We start from the raw sequence: 21,276 nt of genomic DNA on the forward strand, positions 1-21,276 counted from the left end.
TTCTTTGGTCGATCTCTTCCCACCCACCTACCCAATATTCAACACAGCTTTGTGGGATTAGAGATATAATTATGGTGTTGTTATGAATATTATTATCAATATTAACTTTGATAACTGATCACCTCCCCATCCAGGTCAGTACTAGATGCTTCATACTCATTATCTAATTTAATGGTCACTGCACTCTTGCTGGATGTATATAATCCATTTCACCGCGACTTGGGAGTTTGGTTAATTATCCATCATCACAGAGTTCACCATCAGCAGAAATGGGATTCGAACTTGGTCAGGCCTGACTTGTGTGCCTGTGGTTTCTCACCTAAAGAGGGGAAGCACTTCTCTCTGTCACTCACGCACCTGGGATTTGTTTCCTTGAGGGATTGAGTTGTGCATTATTTGCTGAAAGAGCATGTATCTCTATTTCATTGATAACGGAGAGCAAGGGGGCTGGGTTTGCCTGGCAGTTTGTCCCAATATTCTTCTCAACTTTAAAGATGTGTTGAGCAAAAAGTTGTAACAGTTCACATAAAAACCTTTAAAGCTCTCAGACTAATCTCTAATGGAGGGTGTACAAGTTTTTTGCTGTGCTTAATCCTTATTAAAGCACTAATCATTAGGGCCCCCAAATTGCTATAAGGAGAGCACTTAGAAAACATAAGGGATCAATAGTACTTAGGAAATAAATGAAACAACTTTTTTGTTTCTTTCTTTTAAATCCACCTTGTTGCTGAAAGATAGAAAGGCTGAACATGAGTTAGATTGTGAGTTTCTCCGCATTTCATAGCTTATATATTGAATCAGGATTTTAAAAATATATTTAACTAGCCTTAACTTTCTCAAAAGCTACAGAGATGCATATGATTAAAAAAAAATAACTTGAATTTTCACTGGGGGTAAGACAAACCTGTGAGAAAATATAGAGGTGTGTATGGAAGCTCATGTTTTGGTATAAGAAACATACGATGAAGCAAAGACTGTGCTGGATTCTTTAATCCTTGCTTCCCTTAGGGAACTGTGGGAGTCTGGAGCATGATGCCATACCTAACCTGGCACAATATAGGAAGACTTCCTGGAAGAGGTGACTATGAGTTTCATTTGGGTTTTACACTGCAACAGCCTAGAGGCTGAATTCTGTGGTTGGAGTATTGATAGTATTCTGTGAAGGGCACAGTGCTCATGTTGCAAACTTTTGTTGCTTCATTATTCAATCACTAGTAAATAAATTTCAATTAGTTTATTTAGTGTTTCTCAGAATTATGGACTTCAGGACTCAATAAACTTTTTCAAAAGAAAATAAAAATATGAGGACACCAATTTAGGCTTGCCAAAGTTGTTATTATTTTTTTAAATAACGACATTAAAAAAACAACAACAAACAACAGAATGTAACAACATGCCCCTATCAAGTATCAACATTATAAAAGAAAAGGGTATTTTCGCGCCAAACATTGTAAGGATATATACTTACTCGAAAGGAAAGCCGTTTTTCAGCTTATTCACATTTTAGTTTGAACTATGTAAGTTCCTTTTCACCTGCAGTTTCACTTTCCCTGGTTGTTATCCGCGGTCAGTGGTCCGAAAGTATTCAATGGAAAATTACAGCAATAAGCGATGCCTAAGTTTTAAAGTGTGCCCCGAGCTGCGGAGCGTGGAGAAAACTCCCCGGTTCTGAGTCTCGCGTGGAAATCTCGCGTGGCCACGTCCGTCTCGCGTGGCCACGTCCATTCCTCACAGCTGCAGACACTTCCCGTTGTCAGTCAGGCAGAACCTTCCCGGGGATCGGGTCACCCTCGGTAGCAGCGCCATGCTTGTGTTCAGGTAACTTTTATTTTACTTAATAGTGCCCCAGAGCACAGGAGCAGTGATGCTGGAAATTCGGAAACGCCAAAGAGAAGCCAATGAAGTGCTTCCTTTAAGTGAAAAGTTGAGTCAAAGTTCATTAAGATATTTTGAGAGATGGGGGTGGGGGAGGGGCGGGCAGGAGGGAGAGAAAGACAACATCCACATCACTTTCATTACAGTATATTGTCATAATTGTCCCATTTTATTAGTAGTTGTTAATCTCCCGACTGTGACTAATTTATAAGTGAAACTTTGTATAGGGCAAACATAGTATGTACCTATAGGGTTTGGTGCTACCTGCGGTTTCAGGCGTCCAGCGGGGTTGGGGGGGAAGAGGACTCTAATTTTAGACTCACGTACAAGTGGCCAAGATAGTACAGAGAATTCACTCACCTTCCTCTAATTTTAATAAGTTTGCCTCTCCGAAAAGAATCATCAAAACCAGGAGACTAACGTTGGTACACAACGTTAAGTGTGCGACCCGACTCCAGTTTCCCCAGTGGTCCCTCATTATCTTCCTTTTAGTTCCGGATCCGGTCCCGTCCCCGCATTATCTCCAGTTGTTGTGTCCTCCTGGTCACCTTCGTCTTTGACAGTTCTTCATTCCTCCCCTGTCCTTGCTGATCTTGGGACTTTGGCGTGCTTGATATTTCCTCGTGATTAGATTGAATTTAAGCGTATTTGGGCAAGAACAGGATGGAAATGATGTGTCCTTCCTATGCGTGGGTATCAGGTCGTCCATTACGCCGCGGTGTCCTGTCACTGGTGATGTTAATCGCGAAGTAACCTTGATCATCGGAGATGACGATGTTCCACTGAGTTTCTCTAGAGTCACATTAGTAATTTTTTCTTCATACTTTATACATATTTGGGAAGAGATGCTTTAAGAGTATGCGGACACGCTCTTTCTCCTTAAACGTTCACCCAGTGACTTTCAACACCCATGAGTCCATCTCGCCTGCAGCATTTATCACTGTGGGGTCTGCCTAATGATGAGCTTGTACTTCCCTCATGCTTTCTACGTTTATTTTAATTCTTTTGAAGGAAGAGCTCTGTCTTCCCCCCTTTTAATTTATTTGTTCAGTTATTTTACTTATATTGGTATGGGTTCATGGGTCTATATTTTTATTCCGTGGCTTGTCATCCAGTACTATCACTGTTTATTTTGTTGCTCCAGCCTTGGCGATTAGGAACTTCTTCTGGTTGGCTTTTGTGAGTGACTTCTCACTGCATGCTCAGTGCCAAATTGGTGTCTTGTCCCCCTCGCCTTTAGAAATAATGAGAGAAGACATGGAAAATGGTGATAAAGAAAAAATAGTCACGGTGCTTGGAAGGAAATGTAGTTATTTATTTTAGAACTGGAAGGGACATAGGTGTTGCCAGGGAGCACCCTCAGCCTAAAACTAAGACACAGCACATTTAGACTTTTCTATGTTCCATGCAGGTGCTGGCCTCACAGGCTACAGCATCATATCTGATCCTTCCACAATCTCATGACGATTTTATTATTATGGCTTCACAGATGGGAAAGGTGAGATTCTCAAGAGGTCACAATGCATAAAGGAAGTGGTGGAGTCAGGATTGCATCTGGTTCCTGGATCCCCAGGGAATGCCACTGAGCACTTTTCATAAAGGACAGGGGACAGGGGTAGGAGAGAAAATTCCTGCCTGCTCTGATGACAGTGCCACCCCACCCACATCCCACCACAAAAATCTTTTCTATCCATTATCAGTAAAAGGAAATACCTTTCCATGCAGTAGTCACTGGGATTCTTCTGTGTGTGTGTGTGTGTGAAATTCTTCACCCTTCTATGTAATCTGTAGATATCAATATATTTATGCAGTTCTGTCAATTTCATATCTTTCTCAAATCTTAGTTTTAGAGAGTACAAACGTGAGAAGTTTTAATTTGCAGTAATTTCACAAGAGATCTGTATCTGAGAGCCCCAGAAGAGAAAATGTTCCTCTTTCTACTGATGTACTTGGCCACCACTATTTCTTTTCCTAGCCCTCTTGTACTTGTGGTCCCTCAACCTATTAGGAACAAAGAATTGGATTCAGGAAGGGAGCTTGGCAGCACCATGCACTACATACCATGTAGCTGGGACAGTGGAGGTTTTGGGGTAGGCAGGAGCTGGCCAAGGTCATATACAGAGTGAAGGGTAAAGCTGGGCTGGGAAGTCAGGGGTGTGGCCTCCAGGCTGCCTCTCTGCCATCTTGCTGTGGTGCTTATTCAAGAATGCCTGTCAGTATCACCAACGTCAGACTGACCGCGTGCACAAAAGGAATTCTCCAGAATGATTTCTTAATAATAAATACTTATATTTTCTCTTGGCTCCAGGCCAAATCCCTCCTCTCAATCTTATTTTCAAGGTTGAACATTCTCTTGGAGTTAGTGACCTTGCCTTTACTGGCCTGTTGATGTCGCTATCCATCTATAAGCCTCCTTTCCAGGGACTGTGTTTGCAGCAAAGACTATAATTTTATTTTGGGTTTGGATATACTGATTACATTTTAGCTTCTGGTATATTTTCTTACCTGTCACAGCCATTAAATTTATTTTAATAGTTACTCTACCCTCCTGATAGCCACTAAAGGGGGAATTGGATATTGTCTATCAATTGGCTTAGTCTGTGAACTAAGGCTATATCTAATTACAAGGCATTGTATCGGTTCTGATTTATTAACCATTTACTGTGCCTCGGAGAAGTGGCATTTTTAGTAGCACTGTTCAGCCTGGATGCAGCTTTCCAGGAGGGCAGGGTGCCCGGGATATCACCGATCTTACAGTTATTACTTTGTGTCATATATAATCTTGTTTTTTCCCCTGCAACAAATAAATCTTTGGGTCTCCCTGAAAAAAAAAAAAAGAAAAGAAAAAAAAAACATTTGTGGTTACAGCATAATAAAAATAAACCGTTTGTCGTGACTGCAGCTGACATTTATCAGCCCGTTTGTGGGTGCTCTTTCTCTCTCTCTATAATACAGAACATAATTTGTCACTTTGTAAATACATTCCAGTCTAAATCCCTGCCAGCATCTGTTAGTGTTTGAAGGATTAATGTACTACCCTGTGTATGTCTGCACTTGCAGGGAACACTGTAGCATGTGATTATAGATCTTGGGAGAGAGAGGAACAGGGCATTTTCTATGTTTTTTTCCAGCACATGGGTCTTGTTGGCCTTGTCCTGATTTTTCTTGTCATTATCCAGTTCTGCTTACCAGGATTCTGGTGATCCTCAACCTTTCTTCTCCCTTTTACAGTAATGGTCACAGGAATAGTAGTTCATATGTACTATGGGTGAGCAGTGGGAGACCTTTTGGGCTTGCGTTCAAAATTCTATCTTTATCTGATCTATGACCTCCAGTTACTTAATTTCCATTTTCTCACTTACAAAATGAAGATGGTGATACCTATATCTTAAATCTGTGTCGATGCAAAGTGCCCAGTAGAGAACCTGGCCAAGCGTAACTGGTGGGGCTGGATCACCTTTTATCATTGTCAGTGTGATTGCTGTTCTTGACTCAGTCCATGAAATTCAAACTGTCAGTGGAGGATCCCAGTGCCACGAGGCAGCTGGTGGTTGTGATTCTGTTTGTTTTCCATGTTTCCTTGTTAGTGGGTTTTATATTTGTTTGGAACTATTTATATTCCTGTAAATCAGGTGTTTGGTGGGTTCCTGGCCCAGAAAGCATTCTGCCACGAAGGGACTGGGGTTCTCAACAAGGCTTGGTACTAAATTCTGGCAAGACTGAGGGATTTAAACCCATCCCCAATGGCTGCATGATGCAGAGACCTGCTGGAGGGCCGTCCTTGCTCTCTGCAGCAGATGGCATCAACTCCCCTGAGTGATCATGTGTCTGTAGTTCCTGCTACTTTATGGAATGGCAGTAGTCTGCTAATCCATCTTAAGCTCCTGTTTTTCCTTGGATTAGGAAAATTCCAGGAAATGGAAGAAATGGCTCATTAGTAATTTCTTTTGTGGGCAATCTCTGTTTCATTCTTTAGTTTTTGTGTGTGTACTTCTGCCTGTCCTGCCCAACCTCTGTGCCTGTATTGGCAATTCTCTCCAATAAAGAAGAAAGTGTATAGTGCTCTTTTCATTAAAAGCATTATTTTGCTTTTGTTTAGTTTTTGTTTGAAATACAAATGCATATGAACAGGATAGAAATATCATGTCCACATACCTAGTGGTCAAGATGTGGGCATATGATTTGATGCTTGTTTTTAGGATTCTGAAAAGAATCTTCAGCAGATCTAGGAGTATATCTTTGATTCTCAATGAAAAAAAAATCTATTCTTCTTTCCCTATATGCCCAAGGATTACCATACTTGTAAAATGTCTAGACACCTTTATTTCAATTTTTTGACCAGTATCTATAAAATTCTAAAGATTCAGAAAAATATTTCTATGTCCAAGCAGATGTGTGGAATTGTAGGAACCATTTAGTGCTGATACTTACAAAGTATAATACTCCTGAAATTTGGATTATTTAATAGGAGAAACATTTTGCATGGATCAATGTTAGCAGATTCTCACTGCTAAATCTATTGTACATCCTTAGTTCTACACACTGTTTGGGAGTCTTTATGCTGTGTGTTACCTGTATCTTTATCAAATGGCCTTGTGTGATAAAGTAAGACATATTTAAGGCATGGTATAATATTCTTCTATTTTCTCCTACATTCATTGGAATCTGTGAATAATATTAGTTAAAGACTGTCAGATGTCAGGAAACACACCAAATTGCTTGATTCTTGTTCTAAAACAGGAGTCACAAACTGGATTCTGCTGGGAGGTAATTCAGCCTAACAGTTGTTTTTATAAATAAAGTTTTATTGGAACACAACCATACCCACTCATTTACAGTATCTATGGCAGCTTTTGCTTTCATGCTACAAAAGTTGAGTAGTTGGTAATGGCCTGCAAAACCTAAAATGCTATCTGGCCCATTAAAGAAGAAGTTTGCTGACTCCTGTCCTAGAAGACCATTTGGAAAGAAAAGTGTGTTCCGCTAAATCACAATGAGCAGGTGCTTAGCTTCATATCTTATTTCTACAAATATGAAAGCCATTCCATGATACATTATTTAGTTATCAAACTTGGTTAATCCAGAGAGGGGTGGGGAGAGCAGAAAGGTTGAAGTTAGCTGTTTTGCCATCATAAAGTTAAAAATTTAATGGTGAAAATAAAACAGAAAAATGTAAGAGGCTTTGGCTTCGTGGACAGAACAACATTCCTGGGAGTGTACGTTTGGCCCCCACCATGATCTCCTGGACGCGGGGGAATTTCAGTGTCTGGAAGAAAGTTCTGGCCCAGAGACAATAGTGCTATCTTATCAGGAGAATTGGCTCATTAGATGGAGGGAGAACTGAATCCCAATTCTGCCAGCTATTAATTATATGTGTTTTGAGCAGATTTTTTTCATGCCTTCTCGGCCTTTGTTTTCTTTATAAAATACAGATCATTAGGTCGACCTTGAAGGGCTCAGCAGGGTAAAAGGTGACAAAGTTCGTAGGTGTTCCTTCTCGGACTACTATCTGCCAGAGAGCAGGTCCTCAAAAGTGTTTAATTGGCAGTGAGTGTTTGCCTCTTGGAGGGGATTTTGAAATTTATACAGGGGAAGAAGTCTTAGGTCCTAGATATGTGAAGAAAATGACACTGGATCACCTGGGAAAGGTGACCCTGAGCCAGAACATCCTCAGGTCCCCCGGGGAGGCGGGGTGCATTGCAGACCCAGAAAAGAGTGCAGCCGATAACATCCTGGCTCTCCTTTAGGAGAAGTGCCAATGCCCGGGGCCCTCCTCTGCAGATAGAAGCTCTGGGCCACCCTGTCATACTGCCAGCCCCAGAAGCTCCCCTGTCATTAAGCCAAAGGGAGCAGGGAAGATGCCTATATAAATACTGAAGAGGCTGGAAGAGGGCCAAGCTGCCTTAACATGCACGCCATCCCAAAGTTGCGTCTAATGGACATTTATAAGCCGGTGTCCCCCACGCCCCTCCCACTCTATTGCTGTCTGCGATGCTGTTCTGAAAACATGTAGTGTATACGTAGCTGGCTTTAAACAGAATTATCCAATGTGATTCATTTTTCCCATTTGGCTATAAGAGAGAAGAGCACAGAACAAGCCAGAATGAATATGGCTGTTTGTTGATGCCCAAACCAGCATGCTTTGTGCATCGAACAGACAGGGATCCAGTTACTGCACCGAATCTGTGTGAAAGTGTTGGACTCTGTTCCATTCCTCATGGACTTTCCTTTCCCCAGCTCCTGTTTGGACTTCATTTCCTGAAGGAGTCCTGGTGGAGCTGTCAGACAAGCTCCGGAAACCTCACTAACCTATTCAGTGCCTGAGCGTGCGCACTCTCTCTCTCTCGCTCTCGCTCTCTCACTCTCTTGCTCTCTCTCTCGCTCTCGCTCTCTTACTCTCTTGCTCTCTCTCTCGCTCTCGCTCTCTTACTCTCTTGCTCTCTCTCTCCCCTCAATAACTTCTACTGTAAGGCTATCTGGAATTACAGGATTGGGTAAAAAAGTATTACCATTGATCTGATGTATGCTACTGGGATTAATTATTTGAATTAATTTATAAGTCCTAATGTACTTTTGTCTCTCAAAGACTTTTCCAGGTTTATTTTATGCAGTTTGAACTTTTCCAGCTGTCTAATATTCCAGTATCTGTTTCTGCGTGTGAACTGGACAGTTCTTCCCTGAGCATATCTCTTTCTCCTGCTGTCTTGGCAAAAGCAGCACAGAGCAGCCACTACCCCCTGACCTAACCTTCTGGCTCTTCTCTCAAGCTTCAGGCTCTATAGGTACTAGATCTGCCTTTCACGTTGGGACAGAGAACTGTTTTACGAAATGAGTTCCAATGTATGACACAGATCCACAGGGCTATCGCTGATTGACAGGTGGCTGTTCTTTTGGTGAAAAAAGTTTCTAAGCTTCTGTTGTCCAGTGGCTCCACTGTTCCTTAGGATCTTGTTATAATCTAAATTCATTTTATGGAAGGAGAAAGAATATGGGAACCCAATTCATGTGAAGAATAGACCAGGGGTTACACACTGTTCCTCTCAAAGGCTATTGGTGGAAACCTTGATGCCCACCTCAGTGCAGGCTGGGAAATGTAGTTCCTGGCTGGTCAGTCTCTTCTCAGCACAATCCCATCCTTTGGAAAGGGGAGCACTTGTTTGAGAGAAGCTAGTTCTTTCTCTCCACAGTGTATCTTTTTACATAACATAGGATAATTTTTAAAATTCTAGTTTGTTGGTTTTTGCCTTTAAATGTGTGAATTTAAGTCCATTTCTGTTTCTGGTGATTATGGATATATTTGTACTAATTTCTGTGTTTTATTTTGTGTTTTCCCCCCACCAAGAGTTTTCATTATTATTTTTAGTTCTTTTCAGACATTTTTGGATTGATCCTTTTTCTTTATATCCTGTGTACTCCATATGCCATTTTTGTTTTCCTGCGGTTGCTTTGGAAGCTAAGTATTTTCCTTCCTTCCTTCCTTCCTTCCTTCCTTCCTTCCTTCCTTCCTTCCTTCCTTCCTTCCTTCCTTCCTTCCTTCTCTCTTACCCCCTCCATATCTCCATCTCTTCCTTGGCATACTTCCTTCTGTAGTTATTCTTCAAATTTTATATACATATTGAAATTTTCTCTTATCAAATATAGTTATTTAATGTCTCCTTCATTTAACCAACAAAACCAAACCCTACATTATTTACTGGGTCAGTGAGACCTTACCTCTCTCCCCATCCCATAAAAAATATTCTTGCTATTGTTTCAAATCCATCTGTAATACCCTTTCAGTGTAATTTGTTTGGTCCTGTGCTAATGCAAAGAATGTGCAGAATTTGGGGATAACCTGACTATGACTCCTTTTCTGAGTGTGTACTATGTTGAGTTCTCATCTTTTTCTGCCTTTATGGGTGTTTTGGTTGGAACCTATAAGAGGCTGCTTGGTAGATGCCACTTTAAGCTGGAAACCTGATTTCTCTCTGAAGCATTTCAAGATTTTTTTCTAGTTTATCTGTTGAATATCTTGCCTTGCTTCTTCAGAACTTTGGAAAGATTTCTCTCTTTGGATTCATCCTTAAATTAAAAATAAATAGCCTTTGTGGTCAGGCCTCCAGTGTGATGGTAATATTACATGTTTACTGCATGCTTGGCATACTGAGCTCATATCCATCATCACACAGTGTGACCAATTTCTGAGAGGCAGGTGCTCAGCCAGCCGGCCGAAAGCACTAGGAGAAATAAATGTCTAGCTGTCCAAATGGCTTATAGATAATTGTTGCCAATGTCACTAGCCTGCTTTCATATCTATTTACGAAATTTTTGCAAGTTTGGTGGCATGTTATATATTCATTCATTAATTTTCTAAATTAAAGCCTGCCTTGAAAACCCACTTCGTGCCACTCACTGTGTACCAGGTATTAGAGATAGAGATATAAAACTGTGTGTTTTAATTTACCATAAATGTCAAGGTGAATTATTGGTGTTTTGGTTTTCTTTCATAGTCTCCCGCAGTGTTCTTGGGAATGGAGATTGCTATAACCTTTTTGGAGGACACCCAGCAAAAATCTATCAAAGTTTAAAATGTAGATATCTCTTGATGCAGCAATTCTACTTCTAGGAATTTGTTCTTTAGAAAAAGAATCATATATTACAAAATATAAGTATCGCTGCATTGCATTTGGTAACTAAAACCTGGCAACTATCCACTGAGTGGCCAAATTATTATGATCTCTGAAGGCATAATAATCTGGGCACTCAGTGTATATCCTATATAATAAAAGGCTAATATGCAAATTGTGCCCTTGACCAGGAGTTCGACCAGCAGGCAGGCCGGCCAACCGCCCATGTCCCCTCCCCCTGGCCAGGCTGGCCGGACCCCACCCCTGCACGAATTCATGCACCGGGCCTCTAATATATATTCACACACACACACACACACACACACACACACACACACACTGAGTGGCCAGATTATTATGCGTTCAGAGATCATAATAATCTGGCCACTCAGTGTATAAAATGGTATTAATTACAATAAGAACAATAGTAAACACAGGATATCTGTTTAAGATACTTTCCATGGGTATTATTCCATTGAATTCTCACAGAAATCCCAAGAGGACATGTTTATATTATTTCTATTTTTATAGACAAGGAAATTGGAAATTCAGGCTTTCAGAATTTAAGTGAAAGTTCACAAAGCTAGTGAAGGATGTAGAGGGCTAAGCCCTGCAAAAGGGAAATATTTTAATAAATGATCAAAAACTTCTTTAATGGGCTAACTGTACAGGTTGAAACTAATAGGAGTAGAATTCCATATTTAATTATACAGTAAATTAGGAAAAACCAGGTTGTAAAATAACACATGAGCTCTGCAACTATGTTTGTAGGCAAACGTTGTTGCACAGTGTTTTTATATGTGTAGAAAATACACTCTGGAAGAATGTATATCACGCTGTCCCTCTGTTTCTCTTGGGGCAGTGGGGTTTGGGAGATGTTTTTACTCAATACATTATACACTTATGCATTGTTTCTATTTTTTTCAATGAGCCAGTTTTATTTTTACAACTAAAGATAAATGTAAGTAGCTGAAAACTTCTTCAGGCCCATCAGTGTTCCTCTCACCAGCTCACACAGGCAGCCTGGCACTGTGGACCCCTAGTGCCAGGGGTAGGGGCTCTCTGTGCATTGTGGGATGTTTAGTAGCATCCCTAGCCTTTATCCATTAGATGTCAGTACACCCCTCCAACTAGTTGTGGGGCCAGAAAAGTTTCCAGACCATGGCAGATGTGCCCTTGGGGGCAGAATGCCCCCAGTTGGGAACCTGAGTGACCCTGTTTGCACTGGGATATCTGTGTGCTGTTTTCTCTATTCTGAGGGTTGTAATGAAAATATCTCCCTCCACCTGAGGGTCTTTCAGGCTTTACCAGTCCTTCATGTGGAATTCAGAATCCTCTAAGCCAGAGCAGACAAATCTTATTTATCTCTTTCTATTCAATTTAACCACTATTGACCTGTCACTGGTAATCAATAGGCTCCAGGTCTCTCTATGTTTTGAGCTGTACACTCTTTCTGAATCTAGGAGGGGGGCACTGTGATTTTTCTTTTATCAGCGGCTTCCCTAGCATAGGGGGATCCATTGCTTAACAAGTTTCATTAAGAACACAGCTATTAAATATTCAAAATATATAGACTGTTCCTGTTGAGAATATAATTATACAGTAAATTAGCTGATGTCCATTATGGTGTCTTTGAAGCACATCTTTGATGTTTCCAGTACTTATATAAGATATAGGGGCCTGTTTATTAAGAGTCTTCAACTGTGTATAAAACTAGAGCAGTCAAAGTAATGGTGTCTGCTGAAGGATTCTTTATCATATGAATTTACCTTTAGTCATCTATTATTTATTTCAGCTATTTTATATGCCATTATAATAAATATTATGACAGAGAAAGCTTTTACGCTTCAACGTATTGTACTACTCTTTACTTGCCTGCAATCCTTCAACAAAATGTAACCATGCTTTACCTATAGTTAACGTAAATCATCACTTACATTAGAATGAAAAATACGCTCTGAAAAAAAGGGCTCTTTCTTCAATAGCAAGGCCAAGATGCACAATCATGTTGGCTGCCAAACTCCCGTGGCTCTTGCAGTCTCGCCTTAAACTGTTTTTAAGCTGCAAAGTGAATACATTGCATAGAGGGAGATTGGAAGGTTTTAGAATATTTTCACTCTCTTATTAGTTTCTGGCAAGATAAGCATTTTTTATCCAGAGTGCAAAATATTGCCAATTATTGCCTAAGCATTTTTAATAGTTTTGCTTTGCGTGGCACCTAGCTCATAGACCAAATTAAAGAAGTTGTTATCCAGTGCAGTTTCTCCTCAAATCAGCCTAACCATTACGTATAGATATTGATACTGTTTATTTTATAAATTGAGTTCCAGCAACACAAGGCAAAAATTTTGACCTGTGTATAATGAAGAAAGAGTTGTCATGATTTCCTTATTAGGGATATTTGTGTATTTTGGTAGGGTGGAGGATAGTGTTGGGGGCACTTGTGGGGGCCCAGGTATGAAGGTTGGTGCTTGATGGTTGATCTGAAGGTCAGGTCAAGGCTCTAAGAAAAATCCAGGGCTTAGCCAAGGATTATTTTTTGGTGCCGTTTCCTATTTAGAAATGTGGCATCTTCTCTTAAGAGCTTTTTCTTGTTAAGGGCACAGTGGCACAGACTGGTGCACACGTGCAGAGCTGTAAGAGACTCTCAGCATCTCCTTTTCCTGGGGTGCTCTATCAAAACGGGCATTTATCAGTGCACCCTTTTCATCTGCAGGTTAGGCTGAGGTTGGGCAAACTTCCCCCCAACTTGCTCACGAAGCTGGTACGGGTCCTTTCACTGGAGGTACTGGAGCTGAAAGTGGATGCCAGTGTTTATTTCCTCCTGTATTTCCCAGTGAGGATGCGGCCCTCCACTGCCACCATTAGCATTACTTATATAACACTGGAGAGACGAGCGTTATGAAGTCCCACATAGGATATTGATGAATTATTAAACCAGTTTAGTTAGGTCTGTATCATCGTTCAGTGAATAATGTCATGTCAACAATATGCTCAGTGCTAGTGTCTCTCGCTGTTGTAAATGTGACAACTCCTATTTAAGGTTTCCGAACATAAAATCAGGACTGCCTGTGTGTAAAGTGGGAGGCTGAGAGACATCAGCATAATGCAATTAAGGCCCATTGGATTGGAATTTGCAAGATGCCATTAGCAATAAGCTCTGAATGTAGATTATTGCCTTCGTTACATTTTCTCTTTCAGCAATAGCCTTCTCTTATAAATTTCAAATGTATAAAATAATAGGATATAAAATAGACACAAATAAGAATATAAAGGCGACGTTCATTTCTTTATAGCTTCTTGGTGTTACATGTTCAAGAATATGACGACAAGGATATATACAGCACAGGGTGGTATTTCAGCAAAGACGCAAGCTTTGGAACGGTCCCCATCTGGTTATAGAGAACCTGGATCTCTGTCTTACTGGCTGCACTTAGCCTCTGTTTTCTCAAAGTGTGGACTGATATACTTTAAAAGATACTTCATATGACTCTTCACTAAAAAGTAAATGCCTGTTTTGTCTGAGATGTACTGGTGTGACTAGAAAAAAAGAGTAAGGATTTAAGGAAGGGTTGAGAGAGGCATTTTATACTATTTTAAGATTCAAAATTCTTAGCATAAAGTTTTTTCTATTAAAGCTATGTCATAGGTATTCATTATTTTTTCACCTTTTAATAATAATAAATACATGTAAATGAGATATTTTTTTAAAGAGAAGCCCAGAAATGAACTCTTTTGTAATTGTAAGAGAGGGGTAGATACTCATCCAGTTGGCATAGATCAGCGCTTTCAAGTGAGATTACACACTAGCTAATTCCCCTAAACACAACATCTTGCATCTGTGTTTGCATATGGCATGTCCCCCATAGCTGAAGGAGACTCTCCTCTTGGTGTATTGAAGGCTGGGCTCCTTCATCACATCTGGGTTTCTCCATCCTTTCTTTTGTTGCTGGTAAGCACATTATGAATGTGAGATAGTTTTACATGTTGTAGTGTTGGGGCAAAAAAGAAAAGGAGTAAAGGCGTTAGAATTCTTGGAATATGCATTTACCTTTTGAGGCAGTGTTGCTGAATGAATGAGTTAATGAATGTATAAATTCATCCTTATAAATGTTGTCTCTCTTATTGTTGACCAAGAGCAGGCCAGCATGCTGCCTCTGCATGAGGCAGTTCCAGATCCGGGGGGTTTCCTCGGGTGCAGTAGCTTTCTGAACTTCAGTTTCTCTATTTGTGAACTGGGTGGTTAATAATGGCCCCATAGCGCTGCTATGGGGCTAGAAGCTGCCGTGGGGCAAGGACTCCTGGCCAGTATTCTGAGATGGCTACTGTTACCAGTTATGCCCACTCAGCCCTGTCCATGAGGAGTGAAGCAATTTGGTGCATATGATGACGGTGATGATTACAGTGATGATAGTGGTAAAAACAACAACAAAACAATCACAGTAATGCTATTCATTGGTAGCAATTACAGACCACTCATCAGGCGCCAGGCACTGCTCCAAGTGACTTACATATATATTACCTCATTTCCTGATATGGCAGGTGCCATAATTTTTCCATTTCACAGAAGAGAAAACTGAATGCACAAGATAGGGAAGTAACTGGCCATCTGGTAAGTACTGGGACTGGAGTTCAGACCCAGATAGTCCCACCTGAGTCCATGGCCTAACAAACCCCTTTTAAGTCCAGAACATTCACAGAGATGGGACTTGGGGAACTGTGGCCTCAGGGAGATTCTCTGAGCCTTCTTCCTTCTGCTCTGGTGAGACTTGTCTTCCTCCTTCCAGAGTTTCTAGTCAGACTTTCTCTGAGCTACTGATACTAATTTATGAAATAAAGAAAGGAAACAGCAATTACTAATGTCCTTTATTATGGAAAACCAATGGTCATTCCTTTTGAGCAGTGGCCTTCCAACTAATAATGATAATAGTTTTTATTTATGTGCCCCATACCTTATATACATCATGTCTAATCTTGACTCTTAACCTCGAAAGACAAATGCCCATTTTCAAGTAAGGCAGCTGAGGCCCCGAGCATTGAGGTCATGTCCCTGAGGTCTCCCTGCCTGTGCCGTGATCCTGAGCTGGAGCCACAGCCCAGCTCTGCCATCCCTGCTGAGGATGACAACCTCCTCCTATTTCTTCATTTAAATACCAAACAATCCCCATATGGTTCCTTTGGTTTCGGGCTATATCACATCTGAGTCACACTTGGCTAATTCATAGTCATAACATGGCATGAGAGATCACTGTTGCATAACAACAGCAAGCAGTTGAAGGATTCTGCTCATACAGACTTTGCAATCACTCAGGTTTACAAAGAATAGACCAGGCAGACTTGGTCTACAGAACCATGCCACCAGGGAGCATTCCTGGGTCCCAGGGAAATGAAAGAAGAGTGCGTGGATTGCTTAATTACTCAGTCTTTCTGGTTGAGCCTAGAGTGTCAGGAGTAGTTAGGCATCTCAGCTACTTAGAAGTTGCCTGATATTTCATGTGTGAGATGCCACCTGTGCCATTCTGTTTTAAAATGATGTGTACTAGCATCTGTATACATAATTTAAAATAAATTTACATTCTTGTTTTGCCTGAGATGATAAGCTGGTGTATTGGTGTGACTAGGAAAAAAAGAGTAAGGATTTAAGGAAGGGTTGAGAGAGGCATTTTATACCATTTTAAGATTCAAGATTCTTAGTATGAAGTTTTTTTCTGTTAAAGCTAAGTGAATGGTTGGATAGATAGAGACACAGACAGACAGACAGATAGATAGGAAAGGAAGGAGAGACCGACACGTGGAAGGATAACAGTTTATTTTAGGGTGAAGAGATTGTATATGCATTTATTTTTTTCATATTTTTTCAGCCTTTTAAAGTTTTCTATAACTAATGAAAGTGTGAAGTAGGCAGAGACCTGAAAAAAGCCTAGAGAGGTAGACAGGGCCAAGTCATATGATAGTCTTTACCATTCTCCATTATACATCCCCAATCATATGCCTTTTTCTGGGCTCTTGGAGGGTTGTACCTTCTCAAACAGCACAGTTACATGAGTTGCTTTGCCAATGAAATGTGAGCAGAAGCAGCCTCTGTCAATGCTGGGTGGAAACCATGGGGAACCCTGGGCAATTGCCACACTCCTTTCCCCACTGTGGAAGTTGCTGATGTTATAGAGCTGGAGGCTTCATCTGCCTGAGCCCTGGTTGCCATGATGAAAATGGCCCATGGTGAACATGGCCCATGATGAACTTGGCCCACGATGAACATGGCCCATGATGAACTTGGCCCATGATGAACATGGCCCCACGATAAACATGGCTCCATGATGAACATGGCCCCACCACGCTGGGATGGATATGGAACATGAGCAAGTAATAATCCTTGGTGTTTTAAGACACAGAGGTTTGTTGTGTGTGTGGTGTACTTTATGGAATCATGTCCTACTGACACAGAAACTGTGTGTGAACCAAGCTGAGGAATCTGGACCATATCTTCTTGGCCATTCCGAGCTGCAAAAGGATTTTAAGTTGGGACTTTGTGTGTGTGTGTTTGGCCAATGCAGAGAGCAGATCTGGTCAAACAAGGCTGGATGGCATGTGCTAATTCTAGCACCTCTTAATAAAAAGGTCACTGGTTCCCTTGTGGTGATGGAACATTTATGTATCTCAAATCTGGTGAAGGTAGCATGAATTTATATGTGTGGTCAGATGTCACAGAATTACACACAAAGGCATTACAAATAAAGAAATTAAGTGCATCTAAAAACTGGTGAAATCTTAGTAGTGTCCGATGTCTAATAAATTCCACTCTGCCAGTGTCAATCTAGTGGTTCTGATCATGGCTGAGATGTCACCATTGAGGATGTTGGGAGGTGGGCACTTTAAGTACCACTTCGTGAGAGTCTATAATTAGTTCCAAAACAGAGTTGACAGCAGCAACAAAAAGTTCATGAGCTAAACCATGAAAGTGAATTGTGGTCAGTCCCAGATTCAAGGCCAGACGTGGCAGAAAAGCTCACACTGGCATATTGAAACGCTTGCCTTCACCTCGCAGTCCACAGGTTATCCCTCAAAAACGGGACCCACCAGCCCCTGCATTTTCATTTAGAGCATGTCTCATGATAAACACTTTTATAAAGTTGCCAAAGTTCTTAGGTAGTCAGAAAAGCAAATCTCCCAATACACACACACATAAACACCCTCTTCCCCCATTCTAAAAGCTGTGTTTTGTTTTTTTCCCCCCACTGGTTTCACTATATCGCACACAGTTTCACTACATTTCTCAGGGTCGGTAGTAGAAACAGAAACCTGATACCGAGGGCAGGAGAATTACCTGAGTAATAGTGTGCAGACTTGAATCACTGTCCCCAGGAGCCTAGTAACCCACAGCCTGTGGATTAGTCTGTTGAACTGCTTGATGGCTTGTGACCCCTTGTTCCCCCTAGAGGTGTACATTCTGATTTTGTTCTTATTAGTAGTGGCAGCTCTGTGCATTATTTTAAAGTGAAAGGGGAAGACCAACAGACAACTTGCCAACTGTAAGTTACACACACAGAAGCATGTGAAGGCCCCCTTGGCCATGCCATCATTATCCTTGGAAAATTGCTTTGGGGTCGCCATCTGGGAATGTTCTCCCTATTTAATGCAGAAATATGTACATGCATTTTTATATCTCCTGGGGTTTTTATAGGGGTTTGGCTGAGAGGAGTAGTGTCTACCCCTCTTTCCCCAGCAGAATATAAACACCTGGCTCCCCTCTTAGGTGCACTTGGAGTTCTGTCAGATCCTGTGCATGGTCCTGAGAGTCATGCTCCAAGTGAGTGAGGCTGGGCCCAGGGATGCAGGATGAGGGGAAAGGACACTTTATTGCTAACTCTGAAGGTCAAATCAGGTGGATGAACATTTTTCAGGCATAGGAATACCCAGGGGAATAAGTTAGCCTTTGACAGACTTTACACTCTGATTTTAACCACCAGATAGATATTGGCTATTCAGACAGAAAATGTATGGGGTTTTGATCCTCATTTGGAAGTCCAAGTTGTCTACACTGGGACAGCCTCACTCAAGTCCATTCACTTCCCCTGGTAGCAATTTCCTGCTCTCTAGACTGAGGGGGCACAGCCTTGCCTCACTGTGGATCCTCCAGCTCGAACGTCCCTGATCTTAGGAAACCCTAACAAATACTGTCTTTTCACTTTTCCCATTTACTAGGCCAAGTTAAACTCTTCTCCTTTTGAAATCTGCACGTTGGTGCATCTGCTACTGCATAATGAATGTAAATCTATACTGGCCCGGCTTTTGCCACTGATATGCTGTTAGGTTTGGGGAAGTCATAGAATCACTCTCTGCCCACTTTCCCTAGAACTGGGCTCTGTGATTAGGCATGACCTGGGTCCTCCAGGATATAATAGACATCTAATCTGCCATCGTCCTCAGGGCAGACCCTTGCATATCCTTAATACCATGCTGCATGGCAGTCCACCCAAACCACCATTTACTGCGGGCTGGCACCAGGGGAAGAATTGGGCACAGTAGATGTTTTATCTCTCTCTAGTTAAATGTACCAAATACCTCTTCTCTTCCAGACAGGATGGCGGGTGCTTTACACTTACACTCACAATTCTGTGAGTAGGTCATTAATAGTCACCTTTTACAAATGAGGAAACTGAGTCTTAGAAATGTTACATGGCCTCAAGGCAGGCTGCTTCTCAGCTGTCTCTGCCTGATGTTTGTTATTCAAAGCTTGGGAGCTGGGTGAGAGTTCAGGACCTTGGCAGCCAAGATCAACTGCCTCATATCCACCGAGCATCCCAGCACGGCCTGTATCCATCCTGAATAGGACAGTTTGGTTGGAGGATATTCTTAGCAGTGCTGTTTGCATTCACCTTTCCTAGCCTTAGAGGTGTCCTGTTATTCTCCTTAGTCTTCCTGTAGCCTCACCATCTAGACAAGAATTCCCAAATCAACCATTTGTTTTATGGGGCTCTTTTACCTGAATAGGCAGGTGGCCTGGCATCCTATCTTTGGAGGAGGTAGGTCTAAGAACTGATAGTATTGAATCTCACATCCTGAAGTCCAGCCAAACTAAAAATTGGGAGTGCCTTTCATACAAGGCAAGTCTGAGAGGTAATCCTGATCTTTCCAGAAGTGTGCTGAAACCGTCCAGTGGAATCTGATGCTTCAAAGCATGGCTGCTCCAGCCCTTCGAGTTCCTTTCCAAGAGGGAACTTGGGCTTTTGTGTCAGATTGGCTTGACGTCAATGCTTGCTACCTGCAGTTCTTACCTCTGTGATCTCATAAGAAAAGTGGGAAAATATAGCACATTGCTCAGTTGTGAGGGTGAAACTAGATGGTGCATGTAAATGCCCAGCCTATGGGAGGCTCTGAATAGACAGTAGCCATTATGAGCATCATTATGATAATCCACATATGCCCCGTCTGTCTGTAGAGTTTTGTGGGTTACTAAACCCCAGAGATCTGAGTCAGTCATGATCCTTCTGTATAAATGACTTTTGCCTGCTTTTGTACTTAGTATAAATAAACTAGTGACCTGGTGCACAAAATTCATGCACATTAAAAGAGAATTAATTAGAGAAAATATTTTAATATTGCTATTTGCCCTTTCTCTATAATAGAAGTGTCAGAGATGAAAGAAAATTAGTAAAATGTATATGAAAATTCTCCTCCTGTCAGAGTCTGGGGTGCGCCACAGGAACCAGAGTCAAGTCCCCGCCCACCCACATGTGCCTCGAAATCGTGTGAGACCCAGCCCCAGCCAGCCCCACCCCCATCAAGCCCTGCCAGGTGGGAGGCGTGGCCTCAAGTCGCCTGGCCTGGTGTTGGGGCAGGGGGCGTGGTCTGAGGTCCTCCATCAAGCCCTGCCGGGCCGGGGGTGCAGCCTCAGGTCCCCCGTCTAGCCCCGTTGGGCAGGGGTTGCGGTCTCAGGTCCCCTGGCCTGGTGCCAGGGCGGGAGGCGCAGCCTGAGGTTCCCCGGCCCAGCGCTGGGTTTGGGGGCGCAGCCTGAGGTCCCCCATCAAGCCCTGCGCAGCCTGAGGTTCCCTGTCAAGCTCCACCAGACAGGGGACACGGCCTGAGGTCCCCCATCAAGCCTTGCCGGGTGGGGGGGCATGGCCTGAGGTCCCCCAGCCTGGTACTGGGGCGGGGGGCGTGGCCTGAGGTCCCCTGTCAAGCCCCATCAGGCGGGGGGGTACAGCCTCAGGTCCCCTGCCCCTGCCCAGTGCCACGTAGCCTCAGGTCCTGCTGATTGCTCATTAAGGCTCATTACAGGAACTTGGCCTCTGCTGTGGGCGCAGCCATCTTGTTAGGACATGATGGTCAATTTGCATATTCCCTCTTTATTAGGTAGTATTGTCTTTAATTTTTGTTGTTAATCTTCACCTGAGGATATATTTCCATTGAGTGGAAGGGAGGGGGAGAAACAGAGAGAGAGAGAAACATGGATGTGTGGGAGACATATCCATTGGTTGCCTCCCGCATGCGCCTTGACCAGGCCGGGGATTGAGCCTGCAACTGAGGTACATGCCCTTGACCAGAATAGAACCTGGGACCTTTCAGTCCATGGGCTATCACTCTATCCACTGAACCAAACCAACTAGGACTATATTGTCTTTAATTTTTGATACAGTCTTGGAGGAGTAATTCCAGAACCTGCATGGCAGCTTTTGAGATTAAAATGTTGTCGGCTGAATTCTTGCCCCAGCCAGCTGTGTCCTGGTGTTCCTATCACTCCAGTTTTTAAGGATGCAGATTGAGAGGCGATACGGGAGCCTGAAGACCCTTAGGC

The 21,276-nt window shown here is 42.3% G+C and overlaps 1 protein-coding gene across 4 annotated transcripts in view; it reads left to right on the top strand.

Moving 5' to 3' along the window:
- Positions 1-21,276, top strand: part of WWOX (WW domain containing oxidoreductase) — a 948,216-nt gene that overhangs the window by 215,285 nt on the left and 711,655 nt on the right. The window contains exon 1 of one of the 4 annotated variants that reach the window (XM_079799410.1): positions 1,388-1,818. The exons of the other annotated variants lie outside the window; for them this stretch is intronic. The gene's annotated coding sequence lies outside the window, so the exon portion shown is untranslated. Of the gene's footprint in view, positions 1-1,387; positions 1,819-21,276 lie in introns of those variants that run through there. 4 annotated transcript variants of the gene reach the window in all.

Source organism: Cnephaeus nilssonii (assembly GCF_951640355.1).
Source record: "Cnephaeus nilssonii genome assembly, chromosome: 20".
Taxonomy (NCBI): Eukaryota; Metazoa; Chordata; class Mammalia; order Chiroptera; family Vespertilionidae; genus Cnephaeus; species Cnephaeus nilssonii.